General features: G+C 35.8%; 1 pseudogene; it reads left to right on the top strand.

Moving 5' to 3' along the window:
- Positions 1-9,310: 9,310 nt before the first annotated feature.
- Positions 9,311-9,930, top strand: LOC118017740 (annotated as a pseudogene).
- Positions 9,931-15,562: the final 5,632 nt, after the last annotated feature.

Below are 15,562 nucleotides of genomic sequence, written 5' to 3'. Positions count from 1 at the left end.
CAGATTCACTTCTCCACATGTCCTACCTTCCAGAAAGTGGTCGCTTTTCTGTTCAGAGAGTTGCTGCTATTCTTTTCTTCGATCTCCTGTTGAGTTTGTAGGTGTTCAGAATGGTTTGATCCCTATCTAGCTGAATTCCTGGGACCAGACGAAATTTAGGTCTCCTACTCCTCTGCCATCTTGCTCCTCTCCCCCTGCTCAAGTCCCAGGCTAAATAATCTTACAAACATACTGTACATCATGTAGTTTTAAAAATGCCCTAGAGGGACACATAAGGAAGTTCAGATAGGGTTACAATCTTTACAAAAGAAGAGAAAGTAGTTTAGTGTAGCACATTTTTTTGTTGTTGTTTTACCAACCTATAAACACTTCAGAATTACAGCCTCGTTACGTAAGTTTTTGATGTGAATAAAATAATTATTTGGATACTTTTCAAAAGATCACGATATAAAGTAGATTTTAATTATACTGAATAATAAAGCTGTAAGTAGATTGCAGTATCTGAGAACCTCCTAACAATCTTGGTAATGATTGAAGTTCAAAAATCAATGAAATAGACCTTAAATGAGCATCCATTCAGTCAAAAATTAAACAGCCAGGCTTTGGAATCAGAGACACCTGAATTATACATCTAAGTTCATACATTTTCTGTGTGAACTTGGACAACCTACCTCAACTCCCTGTCAGTCAGCCATTCAACAAATACTTAGAGTGCTAAGCACTGAAATTTAATTTTTAACAAGACAGACACTGCCCTGTCCTTAAAACCTACTGGGGTAGGAGCTGTGTGACAGGGAAGGGAGTAGATGGACTCAGGGACAAAATAAGGAGGAAACATGTGTCATGGGATGTTTGATCTTATACTGAAAACAAACAGAAAGAACTGAAGGATTTTAATAAGGGAGAAAAATAAATGATATGATTCTAATTTCAGAAAAATCATTATTATCACAGAACATATCTTTACCCAAGAATCTATGTCTCATGAAAATATTAAGCTCATAGGAATCAAGATTATTGAAATGTTTATCATATTAGAATTCATAGAGGCTAAAATTAGAATGGCAATAATAAATATCATCAAGGATATGAAACAACTGGAATTCTCATACATTCCCATTGTGATTGTAAAAATTCTAAAATCACTTCGGAAAACAGAGTTTCTTATATAATTCTATTACATGTGATATAGGGATTCCACTCCTTAGTTTTTACCCAACAGAAATTCTATATACCCAAATGAACAGGGGAAAAGATGAGTTGTGATATATTCATACAATGAAATTCAACTTAACAATAAAAAACGACTGAACTACTGATACACACAACATGACAAATCTCAAAAACACTGTATTGAACCAAAAAAAAAAAAAAAGAAAGAAAAAGCAAGATACAAAACATTGCATGATTCTACTTACACGAAGTTCAAGAACTACTAAAACTGTACACAATTATAGATATCTAAACTGATTGCCAGTGGGTGGTGGGGACAAATAAACTTTTGGAATGAGGTACATGTTATATATCTTGGTTACAGCTAAATGAGTGGATACATTCATTCAAACCCATCATTTCAAAATCTGTAAATTTCATGCATGTAAATTTTACCTTAAAAAGAGTATAGAATCTGTATCCCTTCATTTAAAGCAGAACAAATAAATTGAGAAAAGACCATTGAATCAAATTTTTACAATTCACAAAGGAAAAAAATGAAAATAAAATTCATGTTAAGACAACATTTCATTACAGGGACGCCTTACTTTAGGCTCCTCATCCTGGGTACCAGAAACTTAATCATAATGATCAGATATAATTATAATAATCAAATACTGAACACTCCTTCTATATTGTGTCATAAGATGCAGAACACATCCTTTTTGCAGAGAACTACAAATATTAAACAGTAAATTCAGAGACAAACCTCCCATTTTAACTTGCAAAGGAAACTGAGGGACAAGTTCTGACCCTGTCTGAATCCTGTGTGTGTGCATATTGCTTGCTCTATTCTGATCTAGACTTAACTTCTGTTTTATGCTCCACAGTCCTGACTACTGAATGCCTTTAGCTACTTTTCTTTTATCATCTCTGGAAATGACTGCATGAGCCTACAGCTCTTAGAAATAACTCAGAGCAACAAACTTTTATAACAGTGGTTATATGAGTGGTTATATGAACCAGTTATCTTTCCACTCTGTACATGGATGGTGGGAAACAATTAGACAAAAAGGAGTGAAAAGTCCTTGGTGGGAAAGGGTGCTTCCTGCTTGGCAGACAAAGCTACCATTTCATTATAAGATGTCCCTTCTACTGTCAGCAAATATCCAGGAGTCACAGTGGCCAGGACCACCTCTGATATTTGCAGTCCAGGGCAAGAGTACAAATGGAGCCCATGTACTAAATGCCTACATATTTAAATGTAATAAATCAAGGTTTAAAACTGTTGAATAAAATGTCTTTTATCTTTCTACTTGGATGAATACACATTCATAATGATAGAACTGAAATATATAAATTTATATACATATAAAAATTATATTTAATACCTATTAATTATAATATGTAAGCATATATTATATAGAAATAGATGTGTCAATTATATACATAATTTTTATATATTTATTATTAATTATAATATATAACAAGTTTATACATTAAATAATGCATGTTAATGAAAAACAATCAAAGACAACTGAATTTAATTATTATTGTGCATGTCTGAGTGTTATATTGATGGGCTGATAATGTTATTATATATTCATAAAATTTATACTTTCTTTCATATTAAAAAAATCACCAATCATGTGTAAAAATTGAAACTTTCACATAATTTAGGTATTATTAGATAATAAGTATCTAAAGAATTATAAAATGTAAGTTTATCCAAAGCGTACAAAATTTGAATGTATTTTATAAAAACTATAAATAGAATAAAATTATTTTATGCTTCTGAAAATGTTTTTCCTAAAAGATTCAGGTTATACATTAACATTAAAAGGCAAAATACAAGTTATGATTAATGCATATTAAAATTTTAACTCAAAATCATTTAAATAAAACCCAAAATTTTGCATTTTGCTTTTTGAAAATGTAATTAAATCATAATAAGCACTATTATAAGAACAAAACTATTCTCAAATCTGGCATTTTGTTGAATCACAGACCTGTACCTCTGAAATAAATAATACATTATATGTAAAAAAAAAAAAAAAAAAGCAGGAAGGGAAAAATGAAGGGGGGAATCGGAGGGGGAGACGAACCATGAGAGACTATGGACTCTGAAAAACAAACTGAGGGTTCTAGAGGGGAGGGGTGTGGGGGGATGGGTTAGCCTGGTGATGGGTGTTAAGGAGGGCACGTATTGCATGGAACAAACAATGAATTATGGAACACTACATCAAAAACTAATGATGTAATGTATGGTGATTAACATAATAATAAAAATTTTTTTAAAAAAATAACAGGACTTGCATAATCTTGCAAAACGTTGCCATCAGCCAAAATGAGCAACTGTTGCAAACACAACTGCAACATAAAAAATAGCAAGAGATTCGGCACTATGAGAATGTAATTAAATCTTTACAAGAATGTATTACAGTCTTGCCTTCTGAGAGAAACTGACAAATTAACTTTTCTTTTATCTTGTACTTCTACTGTTCGAATCCTTGTGTTCCAAAATACTGTCCCTCACTGACTTCAGCATAAGCACAACCCAGAAACCATCACAGAATTTCAATACAGGAGTGCTGTGTTTTGCAAACACAAGTCGAGGAATGTAGTGCATTTCCTTGGTGCATCTCATAGGAATCGGAAGAATAAATGTTTAAGGTTACATGTTGACTGATCCTGAGTGTCAAAGGCACTCCTTTGTCTTTAAATAAATTCATTTTGTTTGTATTTGTGATAGTAGGACCCTCTAAGATTCAGATTACAGAGCAGAGGCCCCTTTAACTCAGCATAAGGGATGTACAGATAGTAAGCCCTGGACATAATGCCTCCAATCCCTCATAGAGGTTAAGGGGCATTTACATTTTCAGAGGCAAAGCTGGCCTTCACATGACATTTCCCAGTCCAGAGGTCTATGAGAATACCAGCTCCCAGATGATTTGGAAGGTGTTCTTTAAAACACAAAAGTTCTGCAGTTAAACAGAGGAACTGCAGTATAATAACTTTCTTCTTGGGAATACACAGTGCACATTATATCATGATCTCAGAGAAGCCCTAAAGGAAAGAAACCTGTTTAACTTTGTTTCCCTAAAGATGTGACCACTGAAACCATTCTTCAACAGAACAGGTACTAACTTTGGTGTTCCTCAAACTCAGTATAGAAAATACTGCTTTAACATTTAAATGTTTAGTACTCTTTTTTCCAATATGTCTTTTGAATTAGCTTTTCTGCTAATGAATTCATTAACACAGAAAGGAATTTACATTTCAATTTATTGCCTAAGTCAGCAATTGCCATGACAGAGCAAACCGACAATTTTAGATATCCAATAAGTAAAACAGCAACCATTAAACAAGGAAATCAATTTTAAGTTCAGACAAGACCAGCTGAAACTTCCCTTCACTGCTGATTTTGGGGGCATTGCGGTCTGGCTGAGAACATGTCACCTGAGAGAGGTCAGAAGGGGTAACAGCATTCAAGTTTTCACCTGCTTGCCCACAATGTCAACTACTTAATAGTGTGAACACTGTTCAATCAAAAGAGAGAGACACTTGTCAGTTTTTCTTCTTCCATGACTGGTATTATTTGAAATCAATTTGTTTGTCAGATCTTTCATTAAGACTTAGATTGCAGGGATCAAAACACCAATCCATCTCTAATGGATCAATCTGTTCCCAGCCATCTAAACAACCACTGACTAAAAAAAAAAAAAAAATCAAATTAAAGGAAAACTTCAGTAATTTGTAATTTACTGTACTATCAGCAATTCCAAGGGACTTTCAGAAATAAAATTTACTACCTAATAATTACAGAAATGGAGGGCCTTGACTCAGACACTGAAGTAGAACAAAGCAGATGAGTAGCATCTTCCAACAAGCAAGAACTGCGAGGTGGAGAACGGAAGTGTCACAGAACTGACAAATATTAGGCCATTTACTGCCTAATTTCCCTCTTGCTTACCCAACTATAGACCCAGAGATTCCATTTCACTTATTTTAGGCAAGATTCCAAACTAAAAAAAAAATTAAAATTAAAATTAAAAGAGTGGGAGCAGGAACATGAGCAGAGTGAATACAGCTTCTGTTAACCACGATACATGTGCAAATTTGTCAACCACCTCTCAAGTTTGACTCAAGCTTGCAACACATTTTGATTGGCTTCAGGTAAGTCCAAGACGGAAAGAAAGAAACCAGTGTATTCCCTCATCAAGTATTGGCCATGTCTCTTCCTTGTATTTTAAGTATTCAATTTTAGTGTTAGAAGATTAAATATCTACTTGGGGTGAGAAGTAGTGAGGAACAGGGACAAGGAAAGATGTCTGAAAAGAATGACATATGAAACAACGGGAAATTTCCTTTTATTCTGACTTTGCATTTAAGCAGCCTTAAATAAATACGTAACTGGTGGATTTAAGTATTAAATATTTATTTTTGAAAGTATCACAAATAAGTGGTATTTCAATATAATAGGAAAGGGTAAGATAGCACAGGCTGATAAGAAAGCAACAGAAAACCAGGGGAGTGGGAAACCAACCCCCGCCCCATTTGACCTGGTCCCTACTTGAACTAAGTTGTTGGGCCTCTATGCTGGTGGCTGGGAACTCTGAGAATAGAATATAGGAATAGGCTGGGCTTGGCTAGGCTAAGCTGGTTCAATGAAAGAACAAAGCCAGGATTAAAAAATAAAAGACCGAAGATTAAATAAAGTCAGATCCACAGAGGAAGCCAAGAGTCAATGTCTATGATTAGAGCTAGTCAGGGCAGTAGCCACCATGACTTGCAGGGGCTCCAGAAGTTTCGGACTGTTCTGCACTGGCCTCACCCTTCTTGGATTTTGTGGAACCACACCCCCTACATAACGGAATGACTTTCTGCTCAGATGTAACTTTCAAGTGCTATTGTGGGCCATGGAGAAGAAAAGTGCCTTCCCCACCCTCCACTCCCTCCTATTAGCCCTGTCTTCAACCTCCTTCTAACTACAGAGGCCTAAGAACCCCTTCATTTCTGTTTTTTACATAGAAACCTTTCTGCAGACAATGAACCCTAGAAAACTGGAAGGGAAATGGACTGCACTTTGTCCCTAGGAAACGTTCCCAAGATTTGGATGAAAAGAGTCTAGAGCAAATAAAGGATGTAACTGATAGGATGGCAGGGGGTGGGGGGTGGGAGAGAAGAAGCTAAGAAGTGGAGAGAAAAATGACTTCCTCTTTGATCCATGACAAAATAAACCATTTTAAAATTTTATTTTTTTGTAGGTGGTAAAAAAAAGTGTCGTTTTTTAGTATGCTTGGTTCTAATTTCAAAGTTTATTGAATTATAATCTTAAAGCATTTTTACTATTCTCATGTTTTGGAATTTATTGAGGTATATGTAATACACTTTAATAAAATTTTGTGAAAGTTATTTTGTATACATAAAAAAAGATGGAAGAGGTATTTCTTGTTGTCAAGGTAAAAACTTCATTTATATACCAACTTCACTCATGTAAAAAAATGTACAATTTACCTTACTAAGTATGTTATTTGGGTCATCTTACTTGTTTAGACTTGCTTGTTTTCTGTAACCTGTCATGGACCAAGGACCATGAAATACGTTTCTTTTAAAAGGTTTTTTGTTGTTGTTGTTTTTGGTTTGGGGTTTTTTTTTACCTATTTCTTCACTTATCTCCTGTAGTGTTTTTTTTTTTCAAATTATTTTTTATGCTAAATCATTGGTTTTCAAACTTTGCTACTCATTGGAATAACCTGGAGAGCTTTCAAAAATCTGATGCCCAGATCATACTCCATACCAATTAAATCAGAATATGTGGAAGCGGAAACCAAGCATCAGTATTTTCTAAGGATCCCCTGGTGATTCTAATGTGTTGCACAATTTGAGAACCACTCTACCATGTTATTTGATGCATAGCTATTTGCAACGCCCAAATCCGCCTTGTGAATCACACATTTTATTCATTATCATTTCTTTTAAGATTTTATTTATATTTATTTGACAGAGAGAGAGAGCACAAGCAGGGAGAGAGGAAGAGGGAGAAGCAGACTCCCCACTGAGCAGGAAGCCCAATGCAAGGCTCAATCCCAGGACCCTTGGATCATGACCCAAGCTGAAGGCAGATGCTTAAGCAACTGAGCCACCCAGGTGCTCCATTCATTATAATTTCAATAAATATAAATATTCATCTCATTTTATATTTTTGTACCAGCATCTATCTTGTCTGATATTAAGATAGTTATCCCTGTTTTAGTTGTTTGCATTTGTCTTGTTTATTTTGATCACCCTTTTCTTTCTAACTTTTCTGTGTCAACTTTTTTAACATGTATCTCTTGTATACAGCTATTATTTAGCTTTTGTGTTTTGATAAAAATGAATGTTTCTTTTAACTGATGAAATGATTCAATAAGACTGACATAATAGTTCTTAATGCTATCATGCTATTTTCATAATCTTATGTTGGATTATTTTCTCTCCTTTGTTTTGTATTTTTTCTGCTAAATTGAAAGGTTGCATTTTTTTCATTATAGTCTTTAAAAGTATAAATTTATATAATGTTCTGAATGTTCTATTAATTCCCTATCATAAGCAGTAATGAAATTAGTGTGCCCTTAGCCCCTCATCCTTTCTTATCAACCAGCTTTATTTATTATTTTTTGGTGTTTACCTATTCTCATATCTCTAATATTTGAGTTATTTATAAATTATTTCTTTTGAGTCCTGACTGTATTTCTTCTCTTTTCTTTCCAAACACTGAGTTCATATAATATATAGATTGAGTCTGAGTTTATATATACAGATATTCCTTGACTTGTGGTGGGGTTAAGTCCCCATAAACCCACTGAATGTTGAAAATACCATAAGTCAAAAATGCATTTAATACAATTAACCTACCAACATCATAGCTTAGCCTAGCCTACCTTACACATGCTAAGAACACTTAATTAGCCTATGGTTGGGCAAAATTATCTAACACAGGACCTATTTTATATTATAAAGTGTTGACTATCTCATGTAATTATTGAACACCGGGCTGAAAGTGAGAAACAAAATGGCCGCATGGGTACAGATGGTTGTAGGTATCCTGGTTGTTTACCCTCATGATCATGTGGCTGACTAGGAGCTGCAGCTCACTACCTCTGCCCAGTATCCCCAACATCACAAGAGAATACTGTACCACATACCACTAGCCAGGGAAAAGATCAAAATTCAAAACTGAAGTAAGCTTTCTACTGAATACATATCAATTTTGCACCATCATAAAGTCTAAAAATCATACATCTAACCATAAATCAGGGATCATCTGCATACTATTTTCATTAACAGTACCTTAAATAATCTTATACCACCATTATTTAACTTAATCAGTTTTAAATGTTCTACTTTGATAAACAATATATAGAGAAGGCATAAAGGATATGGAAATCGGTGTACTTTGACTGCTTGCTATGTCCCCTTCCTTTTCCTCTTCAAAGTTCTATTAGTTATGTGATTACACATGTCAGGGTTTATAATCCATTATGACCAATTAGGTTTCAGATTCATTCCAAATATTACTTTCTCTTTTTTAAAAAAATTTTGCTATACTTTTTCTATTAATAGGTTGCCGAATACAGTTTATCCTCTATGGTTTTTTCATGAATTGCTCATAGAAACATTATACCCTGGATTTTGCATGTTAACATATCTATGTGCCTTTATCTTTGTATGACAATTCATCTGGGTTTAAAGTTCTTAGATTAGACTTCCTTCTTTGACACCTTTGTAGATATTGCCCCACTTTTAACAATCCTTTTTAGTTCTTTCTGGGACAGGGTGTACCATTTAAATCTGTATAATCTTCTTTAATTTCCAGAAAGTTTTCTGTAAATACATTTTTTTCCTTTATACCATTTTTCTGCTTATGAACCTTTAATTTTTGATATACTGGATATCCTCTGCATAATTTTATCTTTTTTTCTGATCGACTTAGCTATTAATTCATTTTTTTTATTTTATCCTCTTTATACTTTATGTTTTGAGTATTGCCCATTCATTCTTGTATACTTTCCAATTTTGCCTTCATTTCTGATTAATTTTTTTACTAATTTTCTAAATTCTGCCAGCTTACATTTTATCTCTCCTTTTTAAGAATATTCTTTATTTGGCACTCATAATGGAGCTCTCAGAGTATGTGCAGAAAGGCTTCCAGATGCTGGCTGATCCTGGCTCCTTCAACTCCAACACCTTCACGCTTCTCCTCTGGGCGGCTTTCCAGAGCCTGCTGGATGCCCAGGCAGAGGAGGCCATGTTAGATCACCCAGACTTGAAACATACGATCCTGTGGTTTTAAAACATTGTCACACAGCAGCTGCAACTTACATACAGGAGGCAGGAAAGCAAAGAGCTGACAAATCAACTCTAAGCACTTATCTAGAAGACTGTAAATTTGAAAGAGAGTGAATAGAACTGTTTTGCACAGACTACCAGAATAATAAGAATTCCCTAGAAAGCCTACTGGGAAGCATAAGCAGATCTCTCCCTCATATAATTGATGTTTCTTGGCATTTGGAATATCAGATAAAGACCAATCAACTTCATAAGATGTACAGACCTACATATTTGGTGACCTTAAATGTAGAGAATACTGATTCTCGATCCCACCCAGAGATTAGTTTTAGTTGCAACATGGAACAATTACAGGACTTAGTGGGGAAACTTAAAGATGCTTCGAAAAGTCTGGAAAGAGCAACTCAGTTGTAACTTGGGGAAGTTAACGATCCGCCCGGGTCTAGAGGAAGATCAGGAACACCTTGTCGTTGGGTGAACCACCATTTGTGCGAGCTCGATGTCCTCCTCTTAAGTAGAATTTTTTTTTTCCTTTTGAATTTATGCCACTCATCAATTTTGACACATTATTTTTTTACACTTGTAAAAGAGTTGAGGGAAATTCTGCCTAAGTCTTTCAGACATCTTTAGTATAAATTGTACATTGATCTCATTTTGATCTTTTTCAAGACTTACAAAAGGAAGTAGACAGTATTACACTCTGAATAAATAAGTTATTCCCACAAAAAAAGAGAATATTCTCTATTTTGCCTTTTTGCATGAAATAGTTAAATTTTACTGTTTTCAATACAGTGTACAAAGAATTTTTTAAAAACCTACTGAGATAAGAATCTACTTCTTGTTTGTTATATTGCTCCCCCCCCCCCCCCCCCGTGGGTGCTTGATACGAATAATATAAGCAGGAAACAACCAATAACGAATTAACTTCCCAGGAGGAAACTGTTACAGACATTTCACCTTTTTCTTGTCTTGCTCTCTTACTCAAAGTTCTTGTATCTCTTTTCTGTATTCTTGTTATAAAATGGTGACTGCATTATGATTTTTTTTAATAATTCAGGGAAAATATTTAGTCACAAACATCTGCTCTATGGAATGGTGTTTCCTGTCGGTGTAATTATTCTGCCATTTATTTTTCCCTGTCCATCTGTCCTTGGTCTATCCTTCCTCTCTCTCTCTCTCTCTCTTTCTCTGTCTCTTCTATATCTTTATTTATATTCTGTTTATTCCTTCTTTCGATTTCTCATCATTGAAAGGGGTGAATTTTTCTTAGACTATATTTACTATATGTGTATGTGATACAAAAACCAGAACCATGTTTCAGGAGAACAGAAATTTTCTTTATGGCCCACAGTTTTGCATATGAGCCCTTTTAACCTTTTATTGCCCATATACAATAAAGAAAAAGCTTCAAGACATCTTGTAATGCAGTCACTCTTCCTATAACTTCCTTTATTGATAAATAACCCCCGTTAGCTATCTTTGTATATATTAATTTAGCCCCTTTGCCTCTCTATTGGAACACAAACTGACTCTACCAGTCCTTGCAACCAAATTCTACAGTTGCAAACTGACGTTCTGCTTTAGTACTTTAGAGTGTGACTGTAACCAATCTTGAAAAAGACTATGTTATTGATCTCTCTGAAGTCTGACTCCCCTTTCCATTTCCTCTTCAATTGCTCTTTGCTTTGCTTTTGACAACTCATCTATTTATTTTGTGAATTTGAATTTTAGATATTTCTTAGTTTATTTCAAGCTAGAATGCACATTTCTAAGGTTTTTTTTCATTGAATTTTTTTTTTAATTTTATTATGTTAGTCACCATACATCATTAGTTTTTGATGTGGTGATCCACAACCCATTGTTTTCGTATAACACCCAGTGCTCCATGCAGTATGTACCCTCCTTAATACCCATCACTGGGCTAACCAATCCCTCAGAGCAGAGACCGCAGTCTGTTCTTCAGTGAGCTCTCCAGGCCACACCGTCTCCGTTTCTGTCCATGCTGCTATAAACTGCAGCATCCTGGGTTGTGCGCCCCTCCGCAGTGCTCCCAGTCCTGCCTCCAGTTCAGGCCATGTCTCTGCCCTTTGTGCTTCTAAAACCGCCAGCTGCTCCCAGTTTGCCCACGCGACCCCACCGCTCCAGGTTTCTGCCCCAAGAGGCTGCCCTAGAGTCCTTTCCCCACCGCTACTGGTCTGTGAGTCTGTGCCCCATCCCCAGCACGCGAGGCTGTCGCTCACCAGTGGTGTAGGATCCCCATAGCCAGGCACCCTCCCGCTGCCATTTATCCTCTGGTATCTGCCCACAGAATCACGGCTCCCCACTTCGTACCTGAAAACCAACCGCCTGTGATATTCTGTTTGTAGAGATCCAGATCTTCTTACATCTCAGGCTGGTTTCGTGGGTGCTCAGAGTGGTCTGGTAGATATCCAGCTCAATTCCGGGGACCAGCTGAAATAGGGTCCCCTACTCCTCTGCCATCTTTTTCCTGCCTCCCATTCAATTTCTAAAAAGAAATAGAAAAAATACTGTCTTTATTTTCCAGAGAGAAATGAAGAGTTAATAAAAATTTGGAAAAAGGAGTCTTTAAAGTGGCCACCTAAATAATAATAGTAGTAGTAGTAGTAGTAATAGTTATATCTATTACATCTAATATTTATTATTTATGATATGCCAAGAAGTGTCCTAATAAGCACTTCACATATATCACATTCATCTGAATAGCAAATTTATGAAATAGCAGCCATTATGAGCCCATCTTACAGATAAGAACACAGAGGCATCCAGGAGCTTAGGTAATTTATATAAAGTCATACAGTGAGGCGGTGACAAATTCAGAGTAGAAACAAAGATATTGCTTCTCAATATCTGAGTAGGTGAAATTGAATTTTGGAAACTCTGTGACTTTTCCTAGGAAGCAGGAAGAATGTAACCAAGCCCTCATCAGAAGCTATCTGAATGGAGTGTGTAGATGGGGTTGAAGAGAATTGACTAGTTCTGATGGGAGACTACTGCCTGTATTCCCTGAAGAGAGACATAACATGTTTCCAATTAACCAAAATTCCATGTACAAGCAGAGTAATGGGGAGGAGAAACATATTTTTAGTTCTTTTCAGGACAACTAGTCCCAGTACAGTTAGATGAAAAATGATATCCAATGGATTGAAATTGATTGACTTGATTGATTTTTTTATCCAAAAGAGTTGCTTATCAATCAAAAACAACATGCTTTAATCTTTGTAAAGTCACTAATAATTTCTGTTCTCATCATAATTACCAATACGACCAAAATAATACATTTAAAATATTAGTATATAAACATCAGCCAAATGATCATCTCTCTTGGCTTCCTGAACAATTTATTCCATCTAGAGGAAAAAAGGGTCCAACACCTCACACCAAAATTCATTCTCCAAGATGTGTCCTCTAATATCATGAGCATTCTGCTTTGCACCAAAAAGACAACCTTTTACTTTATGTTAATACATATTCTTCAAAGAGACAAGTGAAGAGAAATAGGTCTATTTTTATGTTATGCCTGAGAAATTAGGTGGTTAATTTTCAAGGGCTACTTCAATAAATCCCAATTGAATTAGCCAGTATTAGCATGTGAAAGCGATCAAGAGACACTGCAAAAACACAAGGCAAAATGAATACAAATGATTTGGCTCCAGATCTGATCAAATAAAGTGGAGGATTGAATTAACTAGTGAACAAAATTAAGTGGAAATGGCAGCATTTCACAGCTAGTCAGCTGTGGCTATGAAACATAGTATTGAAAAATTTAGACCACCATTCTGAACCTTATATTTTTTCCAGCCAGACGTATCTCTAAAATTACATATCTCGAGGCGCCTGAGTGGCTCAGTTGGTTAAGCGACTGCCTTTGGCTCAGGTCATGATCCTGGAGTCCCGGGATCGAGTCCCACATCAAGCTCCCTACTCAGCAGGGAGTCTGCTTCTCCCTCTGACCCTCCTCCCTCTCATGCTGTCTCTCATTCTCTCTCTAGCAAATAAATAAAATCTTAAAAAATAGTAATAAAATAAAATTACATATCTCTATCTGTACTAATCAGACTTAATGTCGTTAGTGATTCGGTGGCTGAGGTCATATTTATTTATCCAGTCTTTTTATAAGGCATTCAAAGCAACAAAAACAATAACAAATATCTACTGAACATCTACGGCATTCTATGTCAACAATAAAATCTTTTTTTTTTTTTTCCATTTTATCTAAGTCAGGTAGGAGTAGAGGAGAAGGGAGGGAAGAAGAAATGGATGAAATTTTTCATAAGATTTCTAAATGTTTAACGTGTCTGTAAATGTAATTTTGGCATAAAAAGCACAATGTAACATAATAAGAATAGCTTTGAAGTTAGACATTCTTGAGTTTCAATTCCAACTCAGTCACTTATAAGCCGTGCTACCAAGCCTTGTTCTGCTCATCTATAAAAAGGCATTTTCAAAACCTACCAAAGTCATTTTATGAAATAGAGATCATATAATTAAATTCTCCAGCCTGCTGTTGGGACATAACAGAGGCTTACTCCTATTATTATCTCAGAGTCAGAATGGCTGTTTCCTGAGATTCCAGTGTTCCTACTAATGGACAAATTCTCCCCCACATCCCCAATGCCACTATCCCAGCATATAAACTGAAACCTATATTTGATAGGGATGACTACAAATAGAAAGAAGGGGAATCTTAAAATGGAATTTTCAATAATTGAAGTCTATTCTAGGTCATAATAATTTTTCAGCTGGGAATACCCCAAAACAACACCCATTATTTTATTAAACTCAAAGCAGTTGCCAAGCTACCAGAATGATAATATGGTAAACACTATGGGAGAGAGAAAGAAAATGCTGAGGGACCAAGTAATACCCTATAAATGGAAAACACTTGCTTCTCACAGAAACTGGCTTAAATTAAACACCTTCTGAAGTGGTTAAAATATCCTTTTTGGGTCTTCTTTTGTGATAAAGGGAGTTAAACAAACACAGAAAGTTTCTTAAAATGCCAAGTCTTCCCAACTTCTAAGCAATGGAGAACGAAGTGATGGCTTTTTCTCTACTCAATGCAGGAGTTACTCATCTACACCTGAAAGGCCAGTGTATGGTCCTACCTTAGGCTGTTTCACTGCAGCGGAGCCAATGAAATAACTTTCTACAATTATTGTTTATCCTCAATACTATGTGTGTAAATCAACTAAAAAAAAAAAAAAGACACATCAGAGGTTTAACATCTTGCAATAGTAACAATATAGGCATAAGAGACTATCTGGATAGATTAATTTTCCCTTGCAGCCCCTTTCAAATATTTCAATGGTGTCAACCCCAGGGTGAAAATCCTGAGAGGTCAGCTATGTGATTGCATTGTTGTCTTGTATAATTCTGTCTGGTTTTTCTATTTTTCTATTTTTCTACTATGGGTGGCCTAAAGTTAAAGATCAGCAATTCTATATGTTAGCCTTCAACTGACTAATGACACTGGGTTCTTGACAGATTTTTAGTTTCCACTCAGTCCAAACCTCCTTCCAGCAAACTGGAGGAAGGAAACAGCAGCAACAAGAGTTCTTGATCTTTCTTGCTTGCTTACACCCTCTCCACACTTATCTTGAAAATATCCAATGCTTCATTTTTATTATCCAACCTTTCAGAAACGCCTAGCTGCTTCGGCTTCATTGTTGATAGTCATTTCCTAAAGGTAGTTGTAGACAGCTAATCTGGCCTCTGGCAGTCAGACCGACTGAACCTGCTGAGGTGCAGTTTAAGGCTAGAGTGGGCCAGGGTGCCTGGGTGGCTCAGTTGGTTAAGCGACTGCCTTCAGCTCAGGTCATGATCCTGGAGTCCCAGGATCGAGTCCCACATCAGGCTCCCCACTCAGTGGGGAGTCTGCTTCTCCCTCTGACCCTCTCCCCCCTCATGCTCTCTAATAAATAAATAAAATCTTTAAAAAAAAAAAAAAAGGCTAGAGTGGACCAGTGGGATTCCCAGAGTGGGACCTATTAGGGAGAATGTAATTCAAGTCACATTTTATGCTAAGCAATTACAAATTTCTCTGAGAGGTTAAATATGA

This window comes from Mirounga leonina, unplaced genomic scaffold (genome assembly GCF_011800145.1).
Source record: "Mirounga leonina isolate KUSES-001 unplaced genomic scaffold, KU_Mleo_1.0 Mir_106, whole genome shotgun sequence".
NCBI lineage: Eukaryota > Metazoa > Chordata > Mammalia > Carnivora > Phocidae > Mirounga > Mirounga leonina.
The sequence above is the reverse complement of the archived record's forward strand: the minus strand, read 5'-3'. Positions and strand labels throughout refer to the sequence as shown.